Source organism: Danio rerio, chromosome 22, assembly GCF_049306965.1.
Source record: "Danio rerio strain Tuebingen ecotype United States chromosome 22, GRCz12tu, whole genome shotgun sequence".
Taxonomy (NCBI): domain Eukaryota; kingdom Metazoa; phylum Chordata; class Actinopteri; order Cypriniformes; family Danionidae; genus Danio; species Danio rerio.
The window spans coordinates 33826105-33846618 of record NC_133197.1 but is presented as its reverse complement, the minus strand read 5'-3'; the positions used below and the strand labels follow the sequence as shown (position 1 = coordinate 33846618).

The following is a 20514-nucleotide window of genomic DNA, read 5'->3' as shown; positions in this document are numbered from 1 at the left end:
TAAATAAATAATTTTGTTTGTTTCAAAGCTATTTCTAAATTCAGTTCTAATTACCAGCAAACGAATAAATGAACAATAATAACGAAGTGTGCTCAAAAACCTGAGTTATATCCTAAAACACATGATGTGCCCCATATGGTCTAAAACCTGACAGGTGGGCAAATCTAAGCTATATAAATATGGATATAATAAATAATACTGCTAATAATAATAACATTATACAAAAGCAAATTGTTATGAATGAACTGAAAAAGCCTCCCGAGATGAAGAAAACATAAAAGCAGTGATTTTTCATGAGAGTGTGTGCTAGAAAGTATGAGAGTATGCTATAAAATAATTTATTTTGTAATATTTTAATCCTTTATATTTATATTCTATTTCTATTCTTATTATATCCTATATATATATCCTTAATATTTAAATTTTTTCATATGTAAAGATATTTGCCTATTGCTCTCTTGTGCGGATTAAGCAGTGCGTAAGCGAGGCGCAACTCTGCGCCAGAGTTTAGACCGGGTTAGTTTTGGTCTAATAAAAAAATCTATTTTAGTTGCTCAAAATAGCAACGCGCCAGCGGTCTGCCTCAGAACGCCTTCCTTTTTAGACCTATGGGCGCCCAAATGAGTTTGGAGTTTTGAAACGAATGTTTAACAAACAAAATTATCTATTTATAGACTAATTGATGTCTGTGCGTAAAGGTTTCCCTATCCAAGAGCGAATGTGAAAGTCGTTCCATTATCTCTCATTCTCACGCAGTAGATGCTCTGTTTAAGGGCTCTATTTTGACGGTCCATGCGCAAAGCGCAAAACGCAGGGCGCAAATGCTTTCAGGGCGTGTCAGGACGCGTTTTTGCTAATTTAAGGACGGGAAATCTGCCTTGCGCTTCAGCGCATGGTCTAAAAGGGTAAAAAATAGCAACGCGCCAGCGGTCCACCTCAGAACGCCTCCCTTTTTAGACCAAAACGTCTATGGGCGCACAAATGAGCGCTAATGCATTTGCTATTTAAACAGCGTAGCGCAACGCCTCAAAACGACTCTTGCGCCAAGCTCAAACTACCAAAAGACTATTGCACCACACCTTGCACCACACTGCACCGGGTGTATGATAGCGCCCCAGATCTCCTTATGGTTTCATCGCATGGTGTCATGTGACCATCAATCTACAATTCAGCTCTCCTAGTAACTAAATGAAACTCCATAGAAAAGAAGCCAGCATGGAAGAGTGGATTCGTTTAAACAGAATGCTTTTAATGACTGCTAATATAATAGCTAGATAGACGCTGGTGATGTAGTGAAGCAGATGTTGCAGGGCGCTGTTGTGTTCTTTATTTTCTTGCGTCTCTTCAAATTTCCCTGTGAGGGATCAAAAGCTTTGCTAATTGAGTATCTGAAATGATGCATGATTACACAAATGAAATGCTTCGTCTTCTTTTCTTTTGGCTACAGCACATATGGGCCGCGTGCAGAAACAGTTGCGTCAACCCACTCGATGTTCTCTGCATATCTATCTGCAAAATTAATGACGAGTGCCGTTCATCATAATGGAGATTAAAAACAGCCTCAGAGCATTACCTTTCATTATTGCTTAGTTATGTAATTTGGTGGAAATCTTGAACAAGCGGTCAACCAATGAGAGTCAGCGCTGATTGTTTTAATTGATTTCCTTCCCATTTGGTTTCAGCGAGCAGTGATGTCTTATGGCGGATCAGAACAAAAGCTGCATTAGACAGGATTACGCTGGATTACCGAGGGGGAATTCTGATGGACGGAACGTAAAACACAACACAAACGTTACAGCCTGACCGTTTATCAGGTAAGCAGCAGAGTTGAAGTGAACGAGAGAGAAAGAGAGCGTGTGTGTTATATAAACGGAGCACGTTTGAATGGCCAGTCGTGACTGCTTGTGAAAGGCACTAGTGTAACTATAGAAGCTCTTCAGTCAAACAGGGCCGAGCATTGCTTTAGTTCTTTATTTAAATACATGATTGGGGCTTTTTCATTTTTGAGAAGTTTCCTATGGTTTTAAATGCTTAATTGTTTTCTTTAAATAAAACAATAATAATGACTTAGACTTAGACTTAGAAAACTTTATTGATCCCGCAGGAAATTGCTTACGTAATGACTGCCATAACACACAAAACACAGAAACACAAAAACACAAGACAGAATAAATAAATTAAATAAGTGAAATAAGTCACATAAATCCAACCAATCTATAGAAAGAAACAGCCACAATACATAAATATACAAACTATTATACAAGATATTACACTTAAAAGAATCAGTGGTAACTAATACTATTAAGTCATATATCAAGTAATGAAAATAATATTAACCAAAACCAATAATATTACACATAAAACAATTGCACATAAATATTTCAAGTAATAAAGTGATTCAACACTCATTCAAAAAACAATGATATTGCACTAAAAATATTTAACACCTAGTAAAAAAAAACGTACAAATATTGCACCTAGTAGACTATTGCACATCATTAAACATAATGCACAAACTTCCCCACACTAAAACCCGTAATAAGTAAATATACGGCACGAGCAGCAAGGTATTGCATAGATTACTGTAAGGGTAAGTGACTGAGGGATGCTATTAATAATGCTATTATTCATAAAATACTTAAACGTATCGATATAACAATATAATGAAATACTTAGATTTTTGTATTGAACGTATTACAACCTTAATTTATTACTTATATACAGTTAAAGTTAGAATTTTTAGCCCCTCTGTTTATTTTTCCCCAATTTCTGTTTAACGGGGGGAAGATTACTAGAACACATTTCTAAACATAATAGTTTAATAACTCATTTATAATAACTGATTTATGTTATCTTTACCATGATGACAGTAAATAATATAAGCAAAAAAATATAATAATAATCTCTTTAAAATAACCTTGCACTGGTGTCGAAAAATTGAAACTCTTTACTTCAAAAACACTCATAAGATCTGTGATTCAGTGCATTTTATACTGAAATCAAAAATATCATGTTTTAATTTATTTTTCTAGTGCTGGGCAAACGTTTATTCTGATTAATCGCATCAATAATATATAAATTTAAATATCTATTTAACAAAATTGTTTTGTATAGTTTTGTTTCTATCACATACATATATACACTCACTGGCCACTTTATTAGGTACACCTGTCCAACTGTTCGTTGACGCAAATGTTTAATCAACCAATCACATGGCAGCAGCTCAATGCTTTTAGGCATGTAGACATGGTCAAGACGATCTGCTGCAGTTCAAAGCGAGCATTAGAATGGGAAAGAAAAGGGATTTAAGTGACTTTGTATGTGGTATGGTTGATGGTGCCAGACGGGCTGGTCTGAGTATTTCAGAAACTGTTGATCTACTGGGACTTTTTACGCACAAACATCTCTAGGGTTTGCAGAGAATGATTAGACAAAGAGGAACTATCCAGTGAGTGGCAGTTCTGTTGGCGCAAATGCCTTGTTGATGCCAGACGACAATGGCCAGACTGGTTCCAGCTGATAGAAAAGCAACAGTACCTCAAATAAGTACTCGTTACAACCGAGGTCTGCAGAAAAGTTAAACACACATGTCCAACTTGAGGCAGATGGGCTACAGCAGCAGAAGACCACACCGGGTGCCACTCCTGTCAGCTAAAAACAGGAAACTGAGGCTAAAATTCACACTCAAAATTCAGGCTCACCAAAACTGGACAATAGAAGATTGGAATAATGTTGCCTGGTCTGATGAGTCTCCATTTCTGCAGCCTCATTCAGATGGCCGGGTCAGAATTTGGCATCAACAACATGAAAGCATGGATCTGTCTTGCCTTGTGTCAGCGGTTCAGGCTGGTGGTGGTGGTGTAATGATGTGGGGAATATTTTCTAGGCACACTTTGGGCCCATTAGTACCAATTGAGCATCATGGCAACAACACCACAGCCTGTCTGAGTATTGTTGCTGACCACATCCATTCTTTTATGACCACAGTGTACCCATCGTCTGATGGTTACTTCCAGCAGGATAACGCGCCATATCATTAAGCGCCAATCATCTCAGACTGGTTTCTTGAACATGACAATGAGTTCACTGTACTCAAATGGCCTCCACAGTCACCAGAGCTCAATCCAATAGAGCAGCTTTGGGATGTGTTGGAACGGGAGATCGGCATCATGGATGTGCAGCCGACAAATCTGCAGCAACTGCGTGATGCTATCATGTCAATATGAAGCAAAATCTCTGATAAATATTTCCAGTAGCTTGTTGAATCTATGCCACCAAGGATTAAGGCAGTTCTGATGGCAAAAGAGGTCCAACCTGGTACTTGTAAGATGCACCTAATAAAGTATCTAAATAAAAATATGCATGCATGTGTGTTTTTGTATATACATAATCAATATCAGAATCAGTTTTATTGCCAAGCATGCTTCACACACACAAGGAATTTGTTTTAAGCTTCCAGTGCACATAAAGTGACAAGTGACAATACAAAATAAATATAAAAAAAGATGATAAACATTAAACAGAGATGCAGTTAGTCAAGAAATCTAGATGTTGAATTGTATGTACAGATTTTGTATAAATATACATGTAATACAGTGCTGTGTACAAATGCGAATGTAGAAAGTACTGCAATGTATATAAGGTGATTTGTACAAGAGCGTATGAGAAAGTATTGCAGATATTTATTGCACAGTTGGGGGATATTTTAAATGTTCATGAGGTAGATGGCCTGAGGAAAGAAACTTTTCCTGTGCCTGGCAGTTTTTGTGCTTGGTGCTCTGAAGCGCCGACCAGACGGTAACATATACATCTTACACCAGGGGTCACCAATCTCGGTCCTGGAGGGCCGGTGTCCCTGCAGGATTTAGCTCCAACTTGCTTCAACACAACTGCCTGGATGTATCAAGTATACCTAGTAAGACCTTGATTAGCTTGTTCAGGTGTGTTTGATTAGGGTTGGAGCTAAAATCTGCAGGAGACCACTGTCCACTGGTGACCACTGTCTTACACACACAAATATAATGTCAAAAAAACGTTTGGGATTTTTATTTTTTTTATTATTCATATTTCATATATAACAAACCTAACAAAACAAACCCAAACTCAATAAAAAAATACATTCCGGAAGCTTCACTTTTTAAATATGTACGTAAGCAGCTAGCCCTTGAAGAATAAGACAGACTATTTCTATTCAAATATTTTATTCTGGATTTGTCACCCTAAACTGAAGGACACTGTTTTAATTACTGGCAACACTTATAGGCGGAATAAAACTTATTTCGCTTGACAGGTGTTCCTAAAGCTGCTCCACTACAGTAGAGTCCTACCACACACAACTCCTGATCACTGAAGTCAGGAAACACAGTTAACACAGCTTAACAGGAGGAAGCACCTTCCCTCAGGGTCCTGCTAGAATCAGTTAATCTGATAAACTTACTGACCTGGATATGCTTCGGCTGAGCTGAGAAAAACACACATACGCTAACGGACACGCAACACCAATGCGTGTACATGTAATGTGCGGATAAATCTGTGTTTGGCTACATGCACAATGCAACTTGAAGATACTAAAAGGACTTTGAGGCATTCTGATTTTGCAGAACATTTTTTTTCTTTATATGTAAAGAGATTCCTGTGTACATTTGTGGTGGAACAAGTCAATGAATGTCAACCGTGAGCTGGAATGTGCCATGTAAGCTTTCTGGACTGAATGCTGTTGAATTTCACTTTTGTTGTAAGGTTGTGGGGGGAGGGAACGTGCACAAACTGATCCTGCCGTCCTCAGAGCTATATTGATCCCCATGAGCTGCATCCCTCCAGGGCTCAACCTGTCTGAGAGGGTTTGTATTTCAGATTTGAGGGATCACATGTCCCCTATTTGTGACGATGATTTTGGTTATTTCGGGCAACTTGTGCAGAGAGGTTTCGACAGATTATTTTAGAGGACAGCAGAAAATAGGCAGGACATAATTGGAAAGGATCTTGTTTTTGTATGCAAATTCGTACGTTAGCATCAGGGAACTACATTGTTGTCTCAGACAAACATTAATGATTCTTGCATATATATATATATATATATATATATATATATATATATATATATATATATATATATATATATATATATATATATATATATATATATATATAAATTAGCACTGTCAAAATTAGTGCGTTAACGCACGCGATTAATTTTAAACAATTAACGCGTTTAAAAAATTTACGCAATTAACGCAGTTACAGGTTTTTTTACTTCCTGTTGTGGTGGACGTGTGTTCAACATGCAAGAAATGTGGATAAGACCAAGGAAGCACTTTTTGAAGGCAAGTTTCAGTATAAAACAATTAGTTGCATCAATGTTTGTATTCAATAGTTTTATAATTTTCCATTTTCCATGTATGCAATGCCTGTATTTTGGAATTTTTTTGCAGTCCACTTAGAATCCAACATGGAAATCAATGTTTTCTTTATTGGCATTGATTGTTTTGAAATTTAAATGCCATTAACATGCCTGTGTTTTAATTTCTGTAATAAATATGGCTGGCAAGCCAGGATCTTGATGGTTTATTGTGGGTATGTTGTTTACATGAAGAAACCTGTGTTACAAGTTAAACAAAAATTCTAATAAACAATTATATTTTGAATTTAAATAGTATTTGTCTTGCATTTACATTAATTTTACATTTGACAATTTGTAATTTGACAATTACAAGTTTCAGTATTTTAAATGCGATTAATCACGATTAATTTCTTTTTAAAAATGTGCGATTAATTAGTTAATTTTTTAATCGATTGACAGCATTTATATATATATATAAGTTCAAAATACTCTCACTGACCCCCTGTGTGCGTTTTTTAATGTTACCGCCATTAATAACGCATCAGCTTTAAAGTTTCCATAGCAATACATCTTTGTTTGACACTTTTTTTAATTTATCACGCGACACATCGTAGCCCATATGATTTCTGCATATATCGTGTTTCGTTTCTATTGTCATTTTCTGCAAAAATTGACAAAAATCTAAATATATTGTGAAATATTTGATATTCTTATAATCCAATATGTGTAGAAGCATTAATTTAGTTTTTTTAAATTTAATGATCATTTTAATAATGCTTCATAATGATTGTTTTATTTGATCAATTATGGATGATGGGCACTAGGGGTGTCAAAATTAATTGTTTTTCGGTGCACCGTGATGCAGACATGGACAATTCGGTATCGATTCAGTATTAATCATAACCGGTTATTGTGTACTGACGTCATTACCTCATATGCGCTCTGTCGGGAGGCAGGTGAACCCGAGTATTTACAACACTCCAACTACTCAAAACTCAGAAACTGTGCACAATTTCACTCCGTGTGTGTTTGCTGGATCAGTTTTTCACTGACTCTTACAGCAGAAGCCAATATTTTACTGTGATTGAGAGAATGAAAGTACTCCATTTCTGTCTCTTTCTCTCTCTCTCTCACACACACACACACACACACACACTGTGGCCCATTTGACCTGCTGGTGTGACTTTTCCTCTCCTCTTGGCTGTTTTACAGCGATACTACTGGGCACATGCTTGCAAAGTTTTCTCCACCGCGTCTATCATGGATCAGCTGATCGCCCCTGCTGCTTATGTCACTCATCTTTGAAGAGCGCAGCGCGCAAGAGCCTTCTTCACATTTACATTACAACACATTTAGCTCTGAGTTCTGTTATAATGTTATAATATTTATATGCTTAACCAGCATTTCATCACAGTACTCTGAAACAATTTCATTACTTTTCCTTTATCTATAGTCTATTAGTTTTCATCTCCTTATTTAATATTTAGTAAAAACAAGTTTAGTCAAGCGCGACGCAGTGGCGCTGTAGGTAGTGTTGTCGTCTCACAGGAAGAAGGTCGCTGGTTCGAGCCTCGGCTGGGTCAGTTGGGGTTTCTGTGTGGAGTTTGCATGTTCTCCCTGCGTTCGCGTGGGTTTCCTCCGGGAGCTCCGGTTTCCCCCACAGTCCAAAGACATGCAGTACAGGTGAATTGGGTAGGCTAAATTGTCCGTAGTGTATGAGTGTGAATGAGTGTGTGTGGATGTTTCCCAGAGATGGGTTGCAGCTGGAAGGGCATGCGCTGCGTAAAAACATGCTGGATAAGTTGGCGGTTCATTCCACTGTGGCAACCCCAGATTAATAAAGGGACTAAGCCGAAAAGAAAATGATTGAATGGAAGTTTAGGATTTTTTACATGGAGTGAAAGACTTATCTTTAGATATCTTCGTATGTGCACAATACATACATGTAAATGTGTAGCTAAAAAAAACATATATAGCAGATTTAATTGTTGTTTATAAATCACACAACTGTGGTATACAGAAAAACTTATTACAACACTGTAATTGTGACAAAATACTGTTTCATATTTACATTTACTGTGGTTCTTTTCATTCCTACACAATGTTTTGTAGTGAAATTATTTAAGTGTGTTCCTTTTTGCCCAGACAATGTAGCTATGTTTTCTGTGGTTCTGTTTACTTTGTTATTTGCACAACAGCACAGCAGTGCTGTGTTTAGTTTTAAGCAGGAGAAAAACCTGTACTGTGTTCTATTTATCAAAGATTTTGTGCAGCTGTTTTTTGTTGTGGAGTTGTTTATTAGTAAACAAGAAAAGAAACCCCTGTGTTTGAATTATATTTTGTTAAACAAATTTTTAATGAAGTTTTAATAAAGGCTTTAACTCTCAAGTAACCATTTATGGGAAAATACTGGATATATATCGTATACCGTCAATCCACCTAAAAATTCCGGGATATGACTTTTTGTCCATATTGCCTATCTCTTACAGTAGGACGACCATTTCTTGCCTAGTCAACTATACATAAAATCAGTGGTGTTAAATACCCTAAAAACAGTCTATCCCCAGTGACTTGATCTCTATCACTGTGTCTTGTGGTGAAGCAGAAGGCAGAGGACAAAGCCTGGTCTTGTAGCATCACGAGGCACAGTAGAGTCGTGTGGCACGGTGTGGAGGATGGGCCAGTATGTAAAAGAAGCTAGTGTGTGATTACACTGATATCCTCTTTCTTGCCTCTAGTGCGAATGCACTCATCTCGCAGAGTCATGATATCACCAGTAGCAATCACAAGACCCCACGTATTCATTTCACTAATTATTTCTCACATTCGCGTTGGACAACAATGCCGTGCGAATGAAGTCATGAAATGTTAAGACAAATAGCAACCCTGGGTGGGTGGCATGACCAAAATCTTATATCACCCTATGAGTCATTTATATCCCTCTACAGACTTCCATTTAAAATCTGGTCACACTTTACAATAAGGTTCATTAGTTAATGTTAATTATAGCATTTACTACCATGAACAAACAGTGAACAATACATTTACTACTGTATTTGTTCATGTTAGTTAACGTTAGTTAATGAAAAGCTGTTCATTGTTAGTTCATGTTAACTCATGGTGCATTAACTAATGTTAACAAGCATGGACTTCAATGTTAATAATGCATTAGTAAATGTTCAATTATGATTAATAAATGCTGTACAAGTGTTGTTCATGATTAGTTCATGTTAGTAAATGCATTACCTAATGAACCTTATTGTAAAGTGTTACCCAAAATCTTGTCTTTAGAATAAATTGATCCTTGTTTACATCTACACCTACACAAACCTACAACTTCACATCAGCCGAATGTTTCTTGGCAACTCAATTGTGGTTACTACAAATAAATTGCGAATTACAACAGCATCCCAACCGCTTGACGCACTATTCACAGCAAACAAATGAATCCTTCTCAGATGAAACACTCTGCTTCAGCGCACTGATTTACGAGTACATCGGTAATATGACTTTCCATTTGCACAACAACAACCATACGCCAATTAAAACACTTACTATCTAATGACTGTGGTGTAACTCCCAACATGCCATGAGAATTAAGGGGAAAATCTGTTAAGGTGGTGCTAGCGAACGGCATTAAAGCCAGAGATGTTCTTTTCAAATAATTAGCAGGTTTTATCACTTCATTCTCAGCTGCTGGGAAGCTCTGTTAATTAGTCTCTCGGTTGAAATGTATTCCCCTTTTCATCAAGTCGGAATAAAAGCGAATAATTACATGAATAGCATGTCAGAAAGCCAGTTGGTTTAGCCCTCAAGACACATGCACACAGAGAGGTAATGATGTGAGTTTGGATGGGAGAGCAGTCATGCGTGCGTTCACAACTGGGACAGCCGGCCAAATGATGCAGCGCTGTACTGCCATGTGCACGCGACTGGCTTCTTTCTAATTTTAGCTTGGTGAATGTACACAGTTCAGTTCCGACATATTAGCGGGATCTCTACTTGGCTTTAGGGCGTTGATCCCCCCTTGAAAATGACTAAAACAATGAGGTGGGCATTGGTAGCTAGCGCTCATCAGAATCAATGTCACAAACATGCACAAATACCAATGATGGTCAAATCACTCTGAAATGCATTAAAAGGAAACACCAATCAAAAGTGCAAACCCGTTAGCGCTGTGTCTTGGAAGTGTGTTAAAACGTGCCGTCTCCTGAGCTGATAAAGGTAGTACATTTTTTATAAGCGTGCGCAAGGAGGAGCATGTAAAGTGTATGTTAATGTCTGTGCGCAGGGGATGACTAATGCAAAACTAATGTTCCAATCCCTGCCTGGAGAAATCTGATGTGGGCCATTTGTAAAGAAGATATCAACTTAAGTGCAGCATAGTGTTAACACTGTACCTCGTGGAGTGATGTGTAATGTAAAAACATACTATTGTTAGGGGTAAAATCGGCTGTAAGGTACAATACTCAACTATAAACAGATGTAAAAGCACTGTGGTTGTACTGGGCTTCAGCAATTTACCCAACAGGTACGCTGATGTCAAAATGGCTTCAAAAACACTTTAAAAAATTATGCAAATTGATTAAATGGTAAATCCTTGACGTCTATTTGACATCCACACAATAGCCCCTTTCACACATACAGACCTTTCCAGAAAATTGCCGGCAATTTTCTGGAAAGGTTGTATGTGTGAACAGGTCCTTTTTGAAAATACCGGTAAATTCGTTCTGGCTATTTTCCGGAAAGAGAAGTTGTAACATTACCGGCAATTTGCCGGAATGCTGCGCTGTGTGAATGCAGAAGGAAGATTCCCAAAATAAGCGCGTGCACGTCTAGAACGTGCTGACGTGAGACGTCTGCTTTAGCCAATCACAACAGTCAGACGCATTTACGTCCGCGCAGTTTGTGAGAATAAAAGCCTTTGAATATTTTTCCAGACACATTTAGCTGCTAGAAGTTAGTCAGATAACGTTAATATGTTCTTCTTAATGTTAACTGTGTAAATAATCATCGATGAGATGCGTATGATAAGCCGTTGTTTGTTTACCTTCAAGCTTTGCGTGTGCCTGTGAAACAGCCTGTGAGCGCCTGCACACGCACATATTATGAACATCTCGACATTCGAAAGTGATCCTGCGAAAGTTGTTCACAATATTGATCATCCACAGAGTTTGTAATGTAGTCAAATGTTTACAAATACAAGCGCAGCCGTTTAAAGCTCATTTCTGGTTAATGATGTCAGAATTTACCGGTATTTTGGAATGGATGTGTGAATGCTCTTTTCCGGAAAATTTCCGTAACGTCCTCGCCTGTGTGAACAGCGCTTTTTTGAATATACCGGTAAAGTCGTTCCGGAAATTTTCCAGATATTTACCGGTATCACTGTGTGAAAGGGGCTATTGATGCCTGTTTGACCACAAAAAAATGACAACAAAAGTATAATATAGGAAAACTTTCATACATCTGAAAGCTTTAATTACAAACCATAAATTTAAACTTATTTTTACAATGTATGTTGCATGTGTACTACCTTGATGTCAAAACAACAAAACAATTTTACATCATTAGAAACACCTGAAACACCTATGCTCGTGCCTTGTGTTCTGTTGTGTAGCTTACGATGTAAACATGAAACCACGTGCTTTAGTATTTTGTTTTATGTGAGCATGCAGTCAATTTGCTCTCTCATTGGCTGCGTGCTCTAGTCCTGTTTGTATCCAAGCACATGGTTGAGTTTTGTTCTTGTACCATGTACCATCTTGTACTTTTGTCTAGCGTCTTGTCCCACCCACCTTGTTATCCTGTTTGTAATTATTATTTTCACCTGTCTGCCTGTCTGTTTATTGGTTTTTCTTTCCTATTTATTCTCCTAGTGTTCTGTGCTGGTCCGTTGTTGATTATCTGCTTTCTCTTGCGGTTGTATGAGGTCTGTTGATGTCTGGTCTACAACAGTTGTTTAATGTAGTGTGTTATGCCAAGAACCAAATCAAGTTAAGTCTAGCTGAGTGTGTAATATAATTCCATGTTTTACCCCACATGGAGAGATTTGTAGTGGTGGGCAAAGCGAGGCTTCGTGAAACACTGAAACAGTCGAAGCAAATGTGTCGAAGCTTCGAAACGTTTCGAAACCCCACTCTACAGTGACATCTAGTGGTCATTTTTTATGTATTGCACTGAAACAGCTTCAGCAAAGAACAGTTGAACAAATTGAGGCATTAAACCCAACTTTGTTTGTTGGATCCTTCAAGTTACATAGTACAGTGGTAAACGTGTCAGACTTCCATGCGGGGTAAGAAGGTTACGATGCCAGGCTGTAGCAGCTGTTTTGAAATGCTTTAATACCAATTGGTAATGCTTTGCTCTTGTATCGTTTTGTTTCAACATTGGTGTGATATCCGAATGAACAATTTGTGAATAAATATGTCTTGTTTTTGTCTTAAAACAGGGGTGTTGCTAGATCAAAAACGGTGGCCTGAAGTTATCAAGAATTATTTATATTATTCATTACATTTCCCATTTATTGTATTTTATTAATGTCTACCCAAACCCTAAACCCATAAATGTGTAAAAATATTTATTATTGTTTTACAGTGTTACAAAAATAATGCTAAATTGATGGCGTAACTGCAGCTGTATCCTATTTAGGCTACACAAAACAGAAACATGATTAAAATACATAAAACCATGATTTCAGAGTATTTGTACAAGTCGGGATTCGCACCCAAAACATCATGCAAAGCATAAAATCAATAAGCATATTCACAGTCCTCTAAGCCATATGAGACAGAGATTGTTTGTTGACCTTGGCAGTCAAATGAGGATTCGCCAGGTTTCGAAACGTTTCTAAGCTGATCGATGCTTTGAATCGCTTTAGTCACGTGACTAGGGGTTTCGAAACACTTTAGTCACGTGACTTGGGTGCTTCGGATCATGCTTCGGTGCAGTGTTTCGAAACACTTGCGCTTCGGGATCTCGACACTGTGTCGAAACATCAGTTTCACGTCAGCAATCCCTAGAGCAGAGGTTCTCAAACTGTGGTACGTGTACCACTAGTGGTATGCAGGCTTCCTTCTAGTGGTACGCGGAGGAATGAAATATGTCATGTACATGCTACACACATTTCAAAATTAATCTAAAATTATGTATATAATATGTCATATATGACATATAACCTATATTTCTGATATAATCTGCCACGTTTTTTAAATGTGCAGAGTTGTAGCTTCTTTACTGGGCCCTACTGCGCTACTGTATTTCAATACTGCTCATTTTGGTGGTACTTGGAGAGACAATATTTTTCTGAGGTGGTACTTGATGAAAAACGGTTGAGAACCACTGCCCTAGAGATTTGAGTTTTTGTTTTGTTTTTTTAAATAAATCCTTCATTTCCCGCATTTGGCTCCTCGCCTCCTCTCCATTCACCCCATTCCTTGACAGCTATATCACAGCAAGTTCACAAGCAGGGGAGTTTTGGAGGTCTACCTGACCTCAATCTCCCCTCTCACCTTGCAAACAGGAGAGAGCACCAGGCTCAAGGATCTTATGAGCTCAGGGCTCTCTCCCGGGACAGCATGCCAGACACATTTTATAATCAATAATGAGCTAAGTGTGAACTCTTGAAATAGAGATAAAACTTGATCACACTAATGTTTCTAACCAAGGATCAGTGGAATAGTTTCCGAAACTCTACAGGATAATCCTGAGAGTTTACCTACAACCCAAATTAAAGCAGCTACTGAAGGTCTTCAGATTACTAGATGTAAACTGTAGGTCAGGAGTAAACTAGCCTTCCAGGAGCATGACTGGACATCCCAGAAGAAGAAAAAAATGTATCTCGCTAGAACAGTGGTGCCCAAAATTGGTCCTGGAGGCTCAGTGTCCTGCAGAGTTTAGCTTGAAGACATCTGCCTGGAAGTTTCTACTAGGGCTGCAAGATTAATCAAAGGTGAGCTTAATTTGTCAGCTGAAACAGCTCTGTGATCAGCTGTAATTCTCCAGCAGTTACTTTCAGATGGAGCAGCGTTTACTACTCAGATCTTGAAAATCATAGCGAATCGTCCTGCGGTTTGACAGCTGTTTGCTTCACTTCTCAGTGAGCCTGGCCTCGTGTTGCTGCTGAGATTAAAGCATGTGAAAATACCACATCTAATCCAATATTTGTGCTCCAAACTCCCCTCAGTGGAGTTTTTGAAATGAACCCTTCCGTGAGATGAGTCCGCATTTATGTTGATTAGTCATGCTGAATCAATGAAAGCATAAAATCCTCTGCTTTGTTTGATTTCCCGACTGTATCTCTTTGTGGCGTATTAGCAGCTTTAGAGCGCCCTCTGGCCTTCAAAGGAGATTTACTATTGATCACAGAGCTGTGTTTCCATGACGACCTCTGTGCCTGAGAATTGCAGCTTTTGCTGAATTGTGATCTCGATTTCATTTCGATTAATCATGCTGTTTTAGTTTCTTCCGAGTCTGAAAACCTTGATTAGCATGTTTAAGTGTGTTTAATTAGGAATCGAGCTAAACTGCAGGACAGAAGCAGGAATGGACACCCCTTAAGAAGCGAAATCTGCTCCTGCTATTACAGGGCTTGTCTAATAACATCCTGCAGATATTTGCTCCAAAACACCTCGCTGGAAGTCTGAAGACTTTCTATGTTTAAGAGAGTAGTTCACCCAAAAAAAATAAAACTGACCCACTATTTACTCACCCGCAAGTGGTTTCCAACATTGATTAGCTTCTACACAAACTAAGATTTTTTAAAGAAAGCTAAAAACATGTAACCACTGACTTTCACAGCAGGAAACACAAAAAATCATGGAGTCAATGATTACAGGTTATTTAGCTTTCATCAAAATATCTTCATTTGTGTTCCACATATATGCAGCAAGATCAGTCTCAAAGATAATACAATTACAAAATAAAATGTAGAATTCATACATCCACAACACAATTACATTTACAGCATCCAAACTGTAAGTTCAAAACACGACTATAATTAAAGAAATTAAATGCGTAAATTCAAAACACGATTCATAAAAACACAAATCCAATTCATTTGGTAAACATATTGCAGATTGTTTTTGTGAATTCTTGAATTATGTGTTTAGAAATGTACAAATTGGATTTTATAAACGTCAGTTGTGCATGTGTTTATTCATTCATTCATTCATTTTCTTGTCAGCTTAGTCCCTTTATTAATCCGGGGTCGCCACAGCGGAATGAACCGCCAACTTATCCTGCAAGTTTTTTAGCAGCGGATGTCCTTCCAGCCGCAACCCATCTCTGGGAAACATCCACACACGCACTCATACACTACGGACAATTTAGCCTACCCAATTCACCTGTACCGCATGTCTTTGAACTGTGGGGGAAACCGGAGCACCCGGAGGAAACTCACGCAAAGGCAGGGAGAACATGCAAACTCCACACAGAAACAACAACTGAGCTGAGGTTCGAACCAGCGACCCAGAAACCTTCTTGCTGTGAGGCGACAGCACTACCTACTGCGCCACCGCCTCGCCCGCATGTGTTTATATTTTCATTTTGTAAATGTATTATTTTTGAGACTGATCTGGCTCCATACACATACAGTAACCGAAATCTCCAACAGGTTTGGAACAAGTGAAGGTAGAGTACATGTCAGTATTTTCATTTTTGGGGGAACCATCGCTGAAACCCTTTAAAAGTCATCTGGTTGACCATTTGACCATAGGTTATCGCTTTTAAATTGCTTAGAGTGTCGTCAGTACATAATTCAATCTAAGATGTGGGCCAGTTTTGCACCTTGAATTGCTATAGCCCCTTTCACACAGTGATACCGGTAAATATCTGGAAAATTTCCAGAACGACTTTACCGGTATATTCAAAAAAGCGCTGTTCACACAGGCGAGGACGTTACGGAAAGAGCATTCACACATCCATCCCAAAATACCGGTAAATTCTGACATCATTCACCACAAATGAGCTTTAAACGGCTGCGCTTGTATTTGTAAACATTTGACTAAATTACAAACTCTGTGGATGATCAATATTGTGAACAACTTTCGCAGGATCACTTTCGCATGTCGAGATGTTCATAATATGTGCGTGTGCAGGCGCTCACAGGCTGTTTCACAGGCACACGCAAAGCCTGAAGGTAAACAAACAACGGCTTATCATAAGCATTTCATCGATGATTATTTACACAGTTGGCATTAAGAAGAACATATAAACGTGATCTGACTAACTTCTAGCAGCTAAATGTGTCTGGAAAAATATTCAAAGGCTTTTATTCTCACAAACCGTGCGGACGTAAATGCGTCTGACTGTTGTGATTTTCTAAAGCAGACGTTTCACGTCAGCACGTTCTAGACGTGCACGCGCTTATTACGGCAATCTTCCTTCTGCATTTACACAGCGGAGCATTCCGGCAAATTGCCGGTAATGTTACAACTTCTCTTTCCGGAAAATAGCCAGAACGAATTTACCGGTGTTTTCAAAAAGGACCTATTCACACATAAAACCTTTCCGGAAAGGTCTGTATGTGTGAAAGGGCTATATGGTCAGAGCTAAACTCTACGGGGCAGTGGCAACCCAGAAGCAAGTTCACACACCTTTGCACACCTACTGCCAGAAAAGCCTTTATCTTGAACGCTTGTGCGCACAGTAAGTCAAGAACTTAATTCTGCAATAAATTGGGCTGAAACGAGCAGAACATGCTTTTCATAAGTCATTTAGAAAGAGTTGCAGAAACAACGTTTGAGGTCAGAAGTTACTGCTTTCACTCCGAGTTATGAAAATTAATCATGGGAACTGAGTGGTGCTGTTTTATTGAGCCTACTAAGAAGAGATAAAAGAAACAGAGCAGTGTTCTTGAAAGAAGTCTTATGGGCATACGGAGAATCAAACGAGCCAAGGTCCCGGTCTATCTGAAAGCAGCTTTCCCAACACGTCAGTTAGGCCCTTGCACTTTTTTCTTTATCACACTCTTTCTCTCTCTCTTTCAGTTTGAGGGAGTTTTGGCTCAATGCTGCCTTTTCCAATCAGCCGTGAATGAAGAGCTGTGCTCCGTGGCATGGTCGGAGGACAGACCGCTCGCAATCTGTCAGCCTGATCTCAGCAGCTCCCGTGCTGCCAGGGATGCAGTTAATGAGGTCAGTGGCACTTATCTGTAGCGGCCAGGACAGCCACGTTCCTGCTGTCTGATGCCCAGGTGGCATCACTTCATCCCTGGTGATGCCCCTTCTTCACAGAAGGTCTTTCCACGGTGTTTGTTCTGCCATTTCAGGTACAACATAGTGATATGATGTCGGGACAGATCCACACACCGCCACTAGATGGTGCCACTAACTCAGTTAGTTCTCTTGTGTCCACAGAATATAATTTTCCTCGTGAATTAGTCAACTCTTTTTTCCAACGTGATAACTATTAGTCAGTAAACAGTTTAAACTGTAAGAATAGGGCTCGAAATTTCGATCGTTTTGCTCGCATGTGCGCCCAAAATTTTATCTATGCAACCTCAAAATATATATTTGGGAACATTTGTGCGACTGCATAAAATTGGTGCCGTGCGACCCGTTCTCACGGCAAAATGTTCACCACACACGCAGATTTAGGAGGAATTCACGCAGAACCCATCTTAGCACCTGAGACGCCAAACGCAGGGCTAGTTTAAAACAGTTGTCATGTCAACTTGCCGCAGTAAACAAAGCGTGCAACGCTTGCCACGCCTTCAAGCTCTTCTGATTGGCCCACTGCTCTAGAACTGAATGCGAACGGATTGGTTAATATCAGCTGTCAATAACTAAGTCGATGCCTTTCTTTAGATGACAGGAAGAGCTACAACCGCGAACATGTAAAGAACTGAAGATGAAAGAATGAAAACAACACTGACAGCTTTAGTTTTAGAAAACATTTAAGTTTCAAATAATGACATCTGATTAGTGATCATGTGGTGAATGTTCATCCATCGTTTACTCTTTTAAAAGAGTGGATAAAAGACTTCCAGTGTTTAAAATCTGCTATGAAATTGACTAAAGCATTCATCATAAAGCCGGTGTGACGGAGTTTGCAGGTTAAAGCGTTCGCCAAATCTACACATTTTAAGCGCGAGAGGTTCTGTTAAATCCTTCATTTAATCGTCAGGATGCTGTCAGCTGTGCAGGTGGCAGCTAAATGTAAAATGTAACACCACGTACACCATCGCTAAAGGGCTCGCATTCATTAAGATAAAACTAATATTGGGGGCGACGCAGTGGCGCAGTGGGTAGCACGTTCGCCTCACAGCAAGAAGGTCGCTGGGTCGCTGGTTGGATTCTCGGCTCAGTTGGTGTTTCTGTGTGGAGTTTGCATGTTCTCCCTGCATTCGCGTGGGTTTCCTCCGGGTACTCCGGTTTCCCCCACAGTCCAAAGACATGCGGTACAGGTGAATTGGGTAGGCTAAATTGTCCGTAGTGTATGAATGTGTGTTTGTATGTGTGGATGTTTCCCAGAGATGGGTTGCGGCTGGCAGCATCCACCGCGTAAAAACTTGCTGGATAAGTTGGCGGTTTGTTGCTGGATAAGTTGGCGGTTCATTCCGCTGTGGTGACCTCAGATTAATAAAGGGACTAAGCCGACAAGAAAATGAATGAAAAACTAATATTGCAGCTCATGAAAAAATAGTATTGCTATTAAGATAAAGTATGCAAATAATCAGCTATTATCTCAGTCAGTATTATCTGTGCAATATTACACAGCACCCATGAGAACAGCAAAGTTATTATTGTTAACGAAGTTTCATTCATGTCAAGCAGTGCGTGCAGGGCCAGTGGGTGCATGCAGATGTCGTTTTGTTTGTTTGTTAGATTAGTTTTGATTTCAAATGCAGTAAATATGTTAATATAGCATTAAAACTTGCAGTAACGGTGCTTATAATTGGTGGGTACGACTAAATTTTGGCTATTGCTCCTAACTTTTTAAAGTTGGGAGCACCAGTGCAACCGAGCGAAAAGGTTATGAATAATATTAAGTCCAGTTGAATTGAGCAGCTTAATATGCTTTAACATTCCACCCAGAAAAAAATATCATACATTGCTAAAAAGAGGTTATCACTTTCACTTTCCTTAAGCGTAGTCCCTCTTTTATAATAGTTTTAAGTAATTCTAAAATATATTTTTATACATTGGTTAAATCATCTAAAAACTTTTGAAACTTTCAGGTATTAAATTTGATGTCTGTAGCACTGAATAAATGAATACATCAGGACAGATGACTTGCTGTGGATAATAACAAATGTGTGTCTTGATGCTGTATTTATAGCGTACATTGAGCGGACGTGGTCGTGACATGCAAATGTGAGTGCAGAAAAAGTGCACAGCCACACACGCAATCAAAGCCATTTCATAATCTAGAATATTGTCAGGGGCTTCGTCACAATATAGGACTGCACAATATCATTATGTTATATACACAGTAGCCAAGGTAGGTCTACAAAACAATCGACGAGACAATCCAAAATCGTGCCACTATTCAATTTAAAAAGAAACGAAAAACAAAATAGACATAAACGTTTATTATTAACAAACTACCCCATAATATGATGAACACATTGTAAAATGTTCAAATGTTTCCTTTAACTTTTAGTAAATAGTATTAATTAAACGAGAAATTTGAACGGTTTGAACTGAAACGCATTTAACCTATGTTTAATAAAGATCAGGGCTTAACATTAACTTTTTTGACCACCAGACACTGTGGCTAGTAGTTTTCCAACATTACTAGACATTCGCCATTTTCACTAGCCACAATTTTATTGTTGGGAAAATGTAGCCTATTTTATACACACATAAATATGACTTTGACATGCTAAAATTATTTGATTTAGAGTTTGTGTTATCTCTACATGTCTCCTCATTCATTTCACTTTTTGTGTGTCATATATGAGCTTGCTCAATAATCATCATAAGCAAATGGGTCAGGGTTTCATCTATTACAATTAGTTTTCATAATTTTCAGAGACCAAAATGGAAGGATTTACCCAATTTATCTCTGACCACACCACAAATAAACAGTTAATTATTTCTTGGCCAAAAATTTTAAATGTGTGAAAAAACAAGCAAAATATAGCTGAATACTATACTTTTTATTTAACAAAACATATGCACAGTCATCTTTCCTCGCTAAAGGTCCCAGATCACCAGTTAACTACACATAAA

General features: G+C 38.6%; 1 protein-coding gene and 1 long non-coding RNA gene across 51 annotated transcripts in view; one reads left to right on the top strand and one right to left on the bottom strand.

Annotated features, from left to right (window-relative positions):
* dock3 (dedicator of cytokinesis 3) overlaps window positions 1–20514 on the bottom strand; it is a 397524-nt gene that overhangs the window by 319068 nt on the left and 57942 nt on the right. The gene's annotated exons all lie outside the window — the stretch shown is intronic.
* On the top strand, window positions 1681–18850 carry LOC141380229 (uncharacterized). Its single transcript, XR_012397901.1, has 2 exons — window positions 1681–1814; window positions 17326–18850. It is a non-coding gene; the product is annotated as an uncharacterized lncRNA (long non-coding RNA).